The sequence below is a fragment of the Sapajus apella genome, unplaced genomic scaffold (assembly GCF_009761245.1).
Source record: "Sapajus apella isolate SASKATOON/1434 unplaced genomic scaffold, GSC_monkey_1.0 scaffold36, whole genome shotgun sequence".
Lineage (NCBI taxonomy): Eukaryota > Metazoa > Chordata > Mammalia > Primates > Cebidae > Sapajus > Sapajus apella.
The window spans coordinates 29,479,998-29,489,299 of record NW_022436976.1 but is presented as its reverse complement, the minus strand read 5'-3'; the positions used below and the strand labels follow the sequence as shown (position 1 = coordinate 29,489,299).

The following is a 9,302-nucleotide window of genomic DNA, read 5'->3' as shown; positions in this document are numbered from 1 at the left end:
CCCCAAACATTAACATCGCATGTGAATGTGGTACATTTACTACAATTAATGAACCAATATTAATATGCTATAATTAACTAAAGTCCGTGGTTCCTCCTTAGGTTTTACCTAGTGAACTTTTTCTTTGTTTTTCTTTTTTTTGAGGAGGGATAGAGTCTCACTCTGTCACCCACACTGGAATGAAGTGGTGAGATCTTGGCTCACTGCAACCTCTGCCTCCCAGGTTCAAGTAATTCTCCTGCCTCAGCCTCCCAAGTAGTTGGGATTGCAGGTGCCCACCACCATGCCAGGCTAATTTTGTGTATTTCTAGTAGAGATGGGGTTTCACCATGTTGACCGGGCTGGTGTCAAACTCCTGACCTCAGGTGATCCACCCTCCTCGGCCTCCCAAAGCTCTGAGATTACAGGGGTGTGCCACCCGGCCGGGCCCCTAGTGTCCTTTTTCTGTTCCTGGATCCCTTCCAAGACATCACATTACATTTAGTCATCAAGTCTCTTCAGGATCCTCTGGCCTGTGACAGTTCCTTGTTTCTATGACCTTGACAGTTTTATGGAGTATTGGCCAGGTATCATGAAGAGTGTCTCTCAATTAGTCTTTGTCTCATGTTTTTCTTTTGACTAGATAGACTGGGGGTCTAGGGCTGAGAGGAAGAACACTACAGAGGTGACATTTTGGTACATACTATAGACATGACTTATCACTGCTTATGCTGAACTGATCACCTTGCTTAGGTCATGTTTGCCAGGTTTCTCCGCTAATGTTAATTTTTTTTTCCCTCCATCTTCAGTGTATTCCTTGGAAGGAGGTCACTATGCACAGCACACATTTAAGAAGTAGGGAGTTATATACTCCACCTCCCACAGGGTGGAATATCTATATAAATGATTTGAAATTGTGCTGCACAAAAAATTTGTATATTCTCCCTCATCTGTTATTTATTTAATTATTTATTTACATCAGTATGGACTTGTGGGTATTTATTTTATACTTTGTATTTTAATCCTACATTATTATTATTATTATTATTTTGAGACAAGGTCTCACTCTGTAGCCCAGGCTGGAGTGCAGTGGTGCGATCTCAGATCACTGCAGTCTCCACTTCCTGGACTCAAGTGATGCTCCCATCTCAGCCCTGCCAAGTAGCTGGAACTACAGGCATACGTCACCATGCTCAGCTAATTTTTTCATTTTTTTGTAGAGACAAGGTCTCCCTATATTGCCCAGGCTGGTTTTGATCTCCTGGTTTCAAGCAATCCTCCTGCGTTGGCCTCCTAAAGTGCTGGGATTACAGGCATGAGCCCCCATGCCCAGGTCCCTTATTTATTTTGTTGTTCAAGTGTTCCAGATTTGGCTATTGAGAGCTCTTTCAATTGGTTCCTCCCTCATTTTGATACACCCATATCATTGTTTTAGTTTTGCTTTGTTTTTGAGAAATGTCTTACTTTCCAGTGCTTGGAGATACTCTAGTATCATCTTATAAATGTCCAGCCCCAGTCTGAATCTATATTCAGCCATTCTCCAAGGATTGCTGGTTCTTTGTACTGCACAATAATACTGAAAACCAAAATATGGACTCTGGATATGCTTGTAGCTACTGAGATGTCACTGCTTCTAGGCTCTCTCAGCTGACAGAGCCAGGAAATATGCATGTGTGTATACTAACCTGTGTATATATCCATGTCTATACATTTCCTTTATATAAACATCTGTCTCTATATTAAGCCAAACATGGTTTATACTGATATCTCCAACTCAAATCCATTATCATGTAGATCATTCTAGCTTCCTCCTCTTTGTTACCTATGCAGCCCCCTCCAACAGTAAAAAAACTGGCTTCCCCCAGTTGCCATCCTTTTATTTATTTGTTCAGTCCCAGCATACCTGTATAGCAGTATCATAATTGTTAACTCATATCCCACAGGAAAAAACTTTTCTTTTTTTTGAGACGGAGTTTCGCTCTTGTTACCCAGGCTGGAGTGCAATGGCGCGATCTCGGCTCACCACAACCTCCGCCTCCTGGGTTCAGGCAATTCTCCTGCCTCAGCCTCCTGAGTAGCTGGGATTACAAGCACGTGCCACCATGCCCAGCTAATTTTTTGTATTTTTAGTAGAGACAGGGTTTCACCATGTTGACCAGGATGGTCTCGATCTCTTGACCTCGTGATCCACCTGCCTCAGCCTCCCAAAGTGCTGGGATTACGGGCCTGAGCCACCGTGCCCGGCCAGGAAACAACTTTTCAACTAGAATGCAGTACTTATATATAGTCTCTTTTGCCTTTAATTTTATAGACTCCATTTCCAAAATTACTTAGGTGCACAACAATTTCCTCCACCCCATCGCTGTGGTTGTTTTATACATTTGAGATACAATTAGAATGTTTTACTACTTTATGCATCTGGTCCTGGGTTCCCCTTACATCCTAAATGTTTTTTTAATTCATTTGAATACAAAAGGTTCCCTGCGTGCTGTGAAGTTCTATCATAAATGCTTACTGTCATATATCATCCACAATTGTAGTATCGTGCGTAATGGTTTCACCATTTTAAAAAATCTCCTGTACCTCATTTGTTCAATGCTCCCTGGAATCCCTGACAACCACTTATCTTTTGCCTTTTCTAGAATGGCACGCACTTGAAATCCTACAGTTTGCAGACTTTTCAGTCCCTTTCTTCATCTAGTAATATACATTTATGATTCATTCATAGTCTCCTACAGCTTGATAGCACCTTATTTTTTAAATCATGAAATAGTATTCTAGGGTGTATAGGTACCACAATATGTCCACCAGTTCACTTATTGAAGGATATTGTGGGTTTTTTGTTTCAGTTTTTGGCAATTATGAAAATAAAGCTGCTATAAACAATAGAGTGTAGGTTTCTGTGTGAACATTCATTTTCAAATCAGTTGGATCAATACCTAGGAGTATATTGCTGGATCATAGAGTAAGATTAGATTTAGTTTTATAAGAAACTGCCACACTCTTTTCTCAAGTGGCTATACCATTGCTCCGCACCCTCATCAGCATTTAGCATTGTCAGTGTTTTGGATTTTGGCCATTCTAATAGGTGTGCAGTGATATCTTGCGGTTGTTTTAACTTGCAATTCCCTAATGACAAATTATGTTGATCAAGTTTTCACTTGATTATTTCTCTTCTGTATATCTTATTTACTAAGATGTCTGATTGCACCTTTTGCTCGCTTTTTAATTGGATTGTTTGTTTTCTTACTGTTGGGTTGATATGTCTTTTGTATGTAAGTCCTCTGTCAGACATATGTTTTGCAAATATCTTCTTCCATTCCATGGCTTGCCTTTTGACTCTCAATAGTGTCTTTCACAAAGCAGAAGTTTTCAATGTTAACGAAGTCCAAGTTACCAGCTTTTTCTCTCGTGCCTTGTAGCTTTGCTGTTGTATCTAATAGCTTATCACCAAACCTTGAATGATTTTAAAGATGCTAGCTTATGGAATTGTCACGCCACTGCTCTTAGGCAGGGGATGCCATTTCCATTTCATAGAAGAAACAGGCTTCTGTCCCATGGATCTCTGCAGGACCTTGAAACAGGAAAAAAGAGAGAATGAGTATGCACCAAGAGAGAACATATAGGCAAAGGGAGGCCAAGATAAACATTAAAAAGCTTCAAAGCTCCCTGTTCAGTCATAAAATTCATGAGCATTTGACTATCTCTTCCACTGAATAGCTGTATTTGTTTTAATGTAAATACTCTATCATTATTACACACACACACACACACACCCCACCACCACCACCAGCAGCAGCAATGTTTTGATAAAACTGGTGCTTCATTAGCAAACACCATGTGTACGGACTGAGTGACTATATTCTCCAGCAGCGATACGCTTCTCCTAGGAATACTTGTACCTCCGTTTGGGAAGCAAACTTGTCTGAAGGAAAAGGCGAGATTGAGCACCTTGTCAAATGTCATACAGCTAGCATGTGGCAGACCCAAGATTTGAGTTCTGAGTAGACTCCAAAGACAGTGCTCCCAAGGAGCTTTGGGGGTGCAGTATGTCTGCCAGCTTACAGTATCTGTGTCCTTGACCAGACACGGCCTGACTCGGAGGCTGACATCATCCCCATTTCAAAGAGGCACGCTTCTCCCTTCACCATTGACCTGGCCTTCCTCTGGCCTTCACAGCCCCTAGAGCTTCAAAGCATGAATTAGGAAAAGGGGGAAAGCAACTCCAGGATGCGTCTGTCATAAATGTGGGGAAAAAAAAACAGTCTTGGGGGATAATGAAGAATTTAAAAAAAAAAAAGATGGGCCGGGCACGGTTGCTCACGCCTGTAATCCCAGCACTTTGGGACGCCGAGGCGGGTGGATCACGAGGTCAAGAGATCGAGACCATCCTGGTCAACACGGTGAAACCCCGTCTCTACTAAAGCTACAAAAATTAGCTGGGCATGGTGGTGCGTGCCTGTAATCCCAGCTGCTCAGGAGGCTGAGGCAGGAGAATTGCCTGAACCCAGGAGGCGGAGGTTGCGGTGAGCCGAGATCGCGCCATTGCACTCCAGCCTGGGTAACTAGAGCGAAACTCCGTCTCAAAAAAAAAAAAAAAAATTTTCTTTATAATAAAAAACTTTTTATACCCAAACAATTTTTTGCTGAAACAACAATGCACATAATAAAACCTGTTGAAGTAACATATAATTATGCCAAATTAAACTGTGTAGAAGTGTCTCTCTGGCTGTGAGAACCATTTATTTCTTGTGTTCAATGGCTGGGACTGGAGTAGCCACTGTTCTAAAAGAAGGAGCTTCTTGAGCAAAAGGGGTCATTCGCTCAGAGGAATAGCCTTTGCCCTCCCGAGCCGGGATCTGACTGGTTCCTAGAAAAAGTGGGAGCTGCAGGCGTGTATCTGTGAGAGCCTGACCACAGAGCTCAGCACTGGACCAAGCAGTCTCTTTGCTCCCACCCATCTCATCTGGACTGTATGCATTCAGCAAACATGCCCATGTATTAGGCATGAACCCCCAACTCTACCTTCTCCCTAAGGACTCGGCCTTAGAAGCATTCCCTTTATCCCACATGCTGTCCTGGAGTCCGAGCCATAAATTCAAGTCTCTTCTGCAATGACTAATTCTGTGATCTTGCTTGACCTCTCTGCACCGCTTTCCTCCCATCTGTGAAACATGAGTGAGAGGCCTCCAGGTGGGCAGGGAGCAGGATGCTTTTACCTACATCATTTGCAGGAGATTGCTATTCTAGCAGGAAAAAATGGCGAGGAAGCGACTATATCATCAAGACTGGCCTTTGAAGATTACTGCAAAATCTTCGTGTCCTTTGGTGGCAAATGTTTCCTCTCAAATGTATGTAAAACACTTAGCACGGGGTGCTAGCTCAGTCAGTGTGGATGCCCTTTCCTTCCCTTTTTTTTGCAACTGCTTCAGAGAACCCCACCCACTTCTGTATGCCTCACTGCCTGAGACAAGGCAGCTTTGCCCTGGGCCCCACTTAAGCCCTGAACCTCAATGCATCTTCAGGGAAAGCTTTGGAGTGACTGCTGCCATTCACTTTTCAAAGACCCCCAAAATGGGGCTCCAAGCCTCACTCCAATCAGCGTAACTAAGGAAGGAGCTGGAACAACAGGGAGTGTGGGAGATTAACCAGGTCTCCCACTGAGAGGCCAGGCAACCTGTGTTACTAAATCCTTCTATCGGATTAATCCAGAGCCCGCAGATCACTCACAGGCTTGAACAGATGTGACACAACGGGACACTTTCCGGGCCTTGGTCCAATGAAGGAGCTAAAAGTAGATGGTGCATGGGCACATGGCACTTGTCACTCTCTCCCTTGTAGAGGCAGCAGGCTGTCTCAGAAAGAACAGGAGGCAAAAGACCCGGGTTGGCCCAGCTTGGCCATGTGGCAGCTGTGTGGCCTTGAGTGAGTCACTTCACTTTTCTGGGCCTCTGTTCCTTCAACAGAAAAATGGAGCTCAAAGTATGGATTTTGCAGAGTTGTGAAGGATTCTGAAATAATCAATCCAAATTTTATTTCTTAAAGGAGCCTCAAAATGAACATGAATGGGATCATCCCTGCAGGGATAAAGGCCTAGCTGAAAGGACGAATCATGTCTGTGGCTTCCCTGACTCCTCCTCCTTCCTTGGTGCTCCTTGGTGTTTTGCACATGCTTCACCCATAACATTCTGCTTCAGGAGTTCCTCTCCTCTAACTCAGCTTCTTGGAAACAGGGGTTCTGCAATATTTATCTCTGCTTTCCCACACCTGGCCACACATGGGTTCCTAAATACATATATCTAACTAAATGTACTTTGTAAATGATGCAACCCTCTGATCATTATCTACAGTCTAGGAGAGGAAATGGAACACATCACTAGATATTAACATGTTTGTCAATATTAACATATCAATGAACATATCTATCAAAATGTACCATTTCCCCTCCTAAACTGTAGATACTTTGAGGGCAGGGATCAGACCTACTTCATCCACGTATCTACCGTGGCTCCAAACTAGACACACGGTGAGTGGTCAGTGGTATATGTGGAAAGCTAGGAGAAAGATGGGAAGGGGAGAGAAAGAAATAGAAACTCCCCCTCTCCAACAGCAGCAGCTAACCCGGGCAGTTCTCCTACCCACTCAGCCACTGGGCAGACCCACACTCCCACTCCTCTTCCTGAGACCAGAATTGAGATTGTCTTTCAGTCTTCCTGGCCCAAAACTACAAAATGGGGACCAGGTTTTTTCTTTCCACCAAGATTTTCTTGTGTGATGTCTAAAGATTCAACCAGTCACCCAAAGGTGTTTACAGTGGATTGTCAGGGTTTCAGATCCCCTGCTGAATTTCTCCACTAAGATAGATGAGAGGAAATCAGCTTCCATTTGTTTTCCCTAGACACAATGCTGTTTTCAGTGCTGGTTTCTTTGTCCATGCTGCTCCTTTTGTCTAAAAATGCCTTTTTTCAACCTCTAAACTATATCGTCACATTCTGCGGTTCCTACCAGGATCATGCTGACAACAGCCTCCGGCTGACTCATAGTTACCCTTCATGATGTAACTGAAGTGGAACCTCACTAGCAAAGGAGGTGGTCTGCACAGAGGGCATACAGAATGGTTGCTAGGAGCCCTGACGTTAGAGTCAAATCTCAACAGTAGCATATGTAAGCTCTATGACCTTGGGAAAGTCACTGCCCATTTCTGAGTCTCAGTTTGCCCAACTATAAAACAGGACAGCAAGCACCTTCTTCATAGGGTTGTTATGAGGAGTGAATTGGAAAAATGAATGTAAAGAGCTTGGCACAGTACCTGGCACGTAGAAAGCTCTGAATAAATGCACCTGTAGGTGTGTATGAAATATTCCTTGTCCCCCAGATTGGATTAGGCACCCCTCCTGCCTACCTCCATGGCACCCTGTGCTTACTCCTGTAATGGACATTTATCTCACTGTTTTCATATCTGCTATACTTGTGGCCCTGCTAAGCTATGGAGAACTCACAGGCAGGAACCCTCTGTCTTGTTATCCCCTTGGTCCAGTAGCAGGGTTGTTTGTTGCATGAGTGAATGAATTAGTGGAATGAATGCATGAATAAATACAGTAGATGAATACATGTTTAGGCTACGTGGAGAGCAGTGCTTACTGTAAGCTCCACCAGGGCTAGTGATGGGGCTGCCAGAGTGGCTCAGGTCCATGCCTAGGATGCCACAGTAAGCCCATGAGGCCATAGACCAGTGGGGACAGTGAGACTCAAAGGTAAATTGTTACTGCTGAGCTTGCCCTGTCACCCTCTCCCCAGGCCTGCTAGGTGGCTAACCATCAATGAGGATTTTGTTGGAATTCAGAGATTCATTCGTTCATCCAACTAACATGTATTGAGCCAGACAATGTTCCAGGAAATAGGGCACACCCGAGGATAAGATGGGTGTAGTTCCAGGAGACGTGAAAGAAAGCATGACTCCCTTTTGGATTATATGATGAGAGGTAACATAGGCTAATATCACCTATGGCCGTGGAAGCTGGAAAAGAGGAGCAACAGACAGGGAGTTAGGACACCCAGATTCTTATTTTTGCTGTCAGCACAGTTATCTCAACTAAGTCACTTGGCCTCTCTCTGTCCCTGGGACATATGACTTATACAGGGATGAGCTACCTGCCCTACCCACCACAAGGTCAGATATTCATACTGGAGATGATTGTAGAAAACGCTTTGGAGTCATGGAAAGAGGACAACTTGTTGGCTTGGTGAACTCAGATATATCATTCATGTCTCCAGAGTGCTACTTATTCATCTGTTAGATGGGGATAGCCATACTCACTTGGTCTACCTTGCAGCGTCATTGGGGGGTCTTAACCTAGACCTTAGAGAAAAGGCTTTGTAAGCAGCAAAGAGCACTGACAGTATAACTCGCTGGTGTAGACATGCAGTTAATCTACTCACCCCTGAATTTCGAAGCTTGGCTTTTCCTTGGGGGTTCACTTAGCCTCTCCGATCCTCAGAGTCTTCATCTGAAAAATGGGGATAATGATCCTTGCCTAGCACACTCTGTAGTGTTGTGAGAATTGCATGAAATGATAGATCTGGAAACCTCTGTCAATGTTGCCATGCTACATAAAGTAAATTTGAGGGGTGATGTGGTTTGGGTCTGTGTTTCCACCCAAGTCTCATGTTGAAATGTAATCCCCAGTGCTGGAGGTGGGGTCTGGTGAAAGGCGATTGGATCACGGAGGCAGATTCTCATGGTTCAACCCATCTCCCCTCACCTCCCCTCACCCACCTGTGCTGTGACCATGACAGTAAGATCTCATGGGACCTGGTTGTTTTAAAGCGTGTAGCACTCCCCCTATTCACCGTCTTCCTCACGCTCCAGCCGTGTAAGATGCCGTCTCCCGCTTTGCCTTCCACCATGATTGGAAGATTCCTGAGGCCTCTTCAGAAGCAGAAGCCACTACATTTCCTGTGCAGCCTGCAGAAACATGAGCCAATTACACTTCTTTTTTTCCTTTTTTAGTATTTTTTCAGATGGGGTTTCACTCCGTCACAAAACCCTATCTGAAAAAAATAATAAAAAAGAAAAAAAAAATCTTTGCCCTGGCTGAAGTGTAGCCTACACCTCCCAGGTTCAAGCAGTTATCCCACCGCAGCCTCCTGAGTACGTGGGATTATAGGCACCCACCACCATCCCCAGCTAATTTTTCATTTTTAGTAAAGATGAGGTTTCACCATGTTGGCCAGGCTGGTCTTGAACTCCTGACCTCAGGTGTTCCACCTGCCGTGGCCTCCCAAAGTGTTTAGATTACAGGTGTGAGCCACTGATCCTAGCA

At 44.2% G+C, this 9,302-nt stretch overlaps 1 long non-coding RNA gene across 1 annotated transcript; it reads right to left on the bottom strand.

Annotated features, from left to right (window-relative positions):
• Positions 1-2,581: 2,581 nt before the first annotated feature.
• On the bottom strand, positions 2,582-8,937 carry LOC116563973. The gene is made up of 3 exons (XR_004274667.1): positions 8,830-8,937; positions 7,888-7,996; positions 2,582-3,553 (listed from the first exon to the last, which is right to left on the bottom strand). It is a non-coding gene; the product is annotated as an uncharacterized LOC116563973 (long non-coding RNA).
• Between the last annotated feature and the right edge of the window lie 365 nt (positions 8,938-9,302).